Source organism: Neolamprologus brichardi, chromosome 18 (genome assembly GCF_056152115.1).
Source record: "Neolamprologus brichardi isolate AB-2024 chromosome 18, ASM5615211v1, whole genome shotgun sequence".
Classification (NCBI taxonomy): domain Eukaryota; kingdom Metazoa; phylum Chordata; class Actinopteri; order Cichliformes; family Cichlidae; genus Neolamprologus; species Neolamprologus brichardi.
The window spans coordinates 25,399,947-25,403,178 of record NC_142121.1 but is presented as its reverse complement, the minus strand read 5'-3'; positions in this window follow the sequence as shown (position 1 = coordinate 25,403,178).

Here is a 3,232-nt window from a genome sequence, read left to right as displayed (position 1 = left end):
AATGTTTCTTAGTAAGTGAAATGAACTGTATCTAACCATATCAGAGCTGTTTAATTCTCTAAATGGTAAGGAAGGAGACTTAAGTGCTTCATGTCTAATCTCATTTAGCATAGGATAAAGTAGACCATCCAGGTTCTGAATGAAAGAATTCCTTATCACCTACACTGGACATTAAATATTATCCCAGTTTCTGAGCAGGAAATATAAACCCTGAGGTGACTTCAACCTCGCTGTCCCCCATTTGAACTGTTTCTTCAAGGTTAGACTTTATGTCAACACCATTCTGCCTCTGCTTTTCTAATTGTCTCTCAGGCTGTCTGTCTTTCTCTTTCTCACTGTCCTACCTCAGATCAGTGGTCTGGTATATGTGACAAAGTTAAGATGTTTTGTCTGTGTGTGTCTGTGCGCGTGTCTAGTGCAGGTAAAGTATTGCTCACTCAGCACTGTCCTGCCCCTTGGGCACTACCACACGCCTGCCTGCCTGCCTCCTATCTAGCCACAATCAATTTCACAATCCCAAGCGCGCGTGCACACTCGAAGACACACACACACACACACACACACACACACACACACACACACACGCACACACACAAACACACACATAAATAGAGGGCAATTTTAATGAAACAGTTTTAAGGACAAATTTGATTTTTATACGAGTATATAAAACACCGGAACAAAACACTGTTAAAATGTAACAAAATGGCCTGATTTGATCAGTGCTATCAGATAACAATATTACCAGATATAACAGCGAGGCTGATTGTTTAAATCTTATATGTGTATGTCTCTGTGAGTGTGTCGTGGCAGAATTTGGTCCTGGTAAGACCTGCTGGAGCACAAACTACCAAAAAGAGCAGGTGTCTAAATGTCTCTCTGTGGACATATTCTGTCAGTGCAACAGCATTAAAACTATGCAATATACATGTCTGTTGGTGACCTTGCCATTCCCAGTGTATGCCCCGACCCCAATTCTATGAATGTATTTCTGAAGCATCTTCATTAGAGTATCAGGATATAATGTGAATTACACCTATAGGGATGAGCTGCAAAGAATCAAATTATTAACTTTGTTCGTAGTGAATTATTTCAGTTTAATGCTGTCATGGCGGCATTAATGCTGTTGTTTGATCTAGTCTGATAAAAAAAAAAAAACGTTTTTGTCAAGTAGTTACTTTTCAGGTACGGCTGTGTGATATTTCTGAAGGTCCCACAGTGCGAGAGAAAGCAGATCTTTTAGTGAAGATGTCCCAAAGAAAAAAAATGAACTTTTATGCATTTAAAGAATTTTGGTAGTCCAAGTATGTAGTGTGGAACTGAAAAATGTGTCCAAAGTTTTATGGCAATCAGGAAAAATATGTCATACTTTGGCAGGTCAGTCTCAAAGACTTTAAATTTATTTTACGTATCATTGTAAAATAAATCAGTGTCATTTCAGCAAATCTGTAATCTGACTTTTTGAATACTTAAAAGTATACCTTACAAGTATGCATGAAAGTTAGAAATGGGATTAGATACACATTTACGATCCAGCACCACAGTTAGCATTTGATTCTAGTGTTTGTGAGTGTACAGTGAGGCAGCTGCAGCATCGGCCCTCTGATTTTATGATTACCACATTTCGTGTTTCCTGCCCATAATTGTAGACTATGTGTTTGCATATCTATATTGGTCTGCGAGTGCGCTCAGCGTGGGCCCTCGCTCCAATCAGTGTGAGATTTCACTGTAGACAGATCTTGAACACATGCAAGTGAAAAAGAGCCTGATGAACTGTAAATCTGCCTCATCCTCAGGAAGAAAGAAATGAAGAGGGAGAGACCCCACAGCGATTAGATGGCATCGGCCAGGTGGTGTGAGTGAGTGCTAAGGGAGATGAGTCAAAACTGTGCGTGTGTCCGTGAGTGTGTATGAGGTGGAGTGGGGGTGGCATTCAGCAAGCACCTGGTGCTGACAGGCTCTATTGAGACTCTGCGATCCGATTCAGGTTCAGCCCCTGATGCAGCTTTGAAGGGCCTTGTGACAGCTCATTTCCTCTCCTCTCCTCTCCTCTCCTCTCCTCTCCTCTCCTCTCCTCTCCTCTCCTCTCCTCTCCTCTCCTCTCCTCTCCTCTCCTCTCCTCTCCTCTCCTCTCCTCTCCTCACCATGGGCGTCCCATCATTACCTGCTGATTACAGAGCTGTCATTCCTGACAAGCTTGCTGATTGGAATGAGTGTGGGCGTGTGTGCTCACTCGTGTGCCTTGCCTCTACCCGTGTGTAATGCCCTTTGTGCGAGCAAGCTTTCCTCAGTCTATGCATGTGCCTTCACCCATCTGTGTGGGCACCTGTGATGGGTATATGTGTGCAACTATCCCTTACTCTGATTATGATTGCAGTGTGAGTGTGAGGTGGTGCTCAGCAAGAGAAGGGGAAAGAGGAGGAAGTCAATCTTTTGTTCTAAAAGCAAACTGAAAACTTGCACCGTGTGGTCAGGTTTTATGTTCCAGGTCTTTCGTATCAGTATTCAGTGTTTAAATGATAAAAAATTGGTGTTTAATTCGTATATGTGTTCTTTTGTGCAGCTAATTAAAGATAATAACAGATTACCACCAATTATAATTTAGAAAATGCATTTGCCGTACTGTCGAGTAATGCTGTCTCAGGTGGTATGTTGTAGACCAGCTATGCCACACCTGCACATATGTGATTTATTACTAAAGAAATGGAAAAAGAAATGTGCAGGGTGTAGTTCACGTGGAAGTACAAAGGTTGAATGTAAATGCAGCATTAAGTATCTCTCACAGGGGTTCTACAGATTCCTGGGGCATTAATGTGTGCCACAGCAAGGTCATTAAAAAGTGCCAGTGAAAGGAAGTGGCCTGATTGGTTGTTTGACCTTTAAAGGGTAATTGCCACTTTTAAAAACTAATAAAGATTCTGTGAGGCTGAAAGGAAGCAAACCCATTTTACAGGAAACAATAACCCCAAACAATAAATGTATGTTTCTCCATAAAAACATGGGACAAGTTATTGGGGAATGGCTCTTAAAGGGAATCAAAGTGAAAACTGCAGCTTTTTTATTTCTTTCTCTGTTCCCTCACCTTTAGCTCTTAAATATTTCAATCATATAAAGTCTTCCTCCTGTACGTTGTAATGTGCAATGTTCTTATTAATAGCAGAGGTTGCTGCATTTTGTAAAAGTTAACCCTTGAAAGGTTTCAGGTTGTTAAAAGACTGTTTCTTCAAAGCGT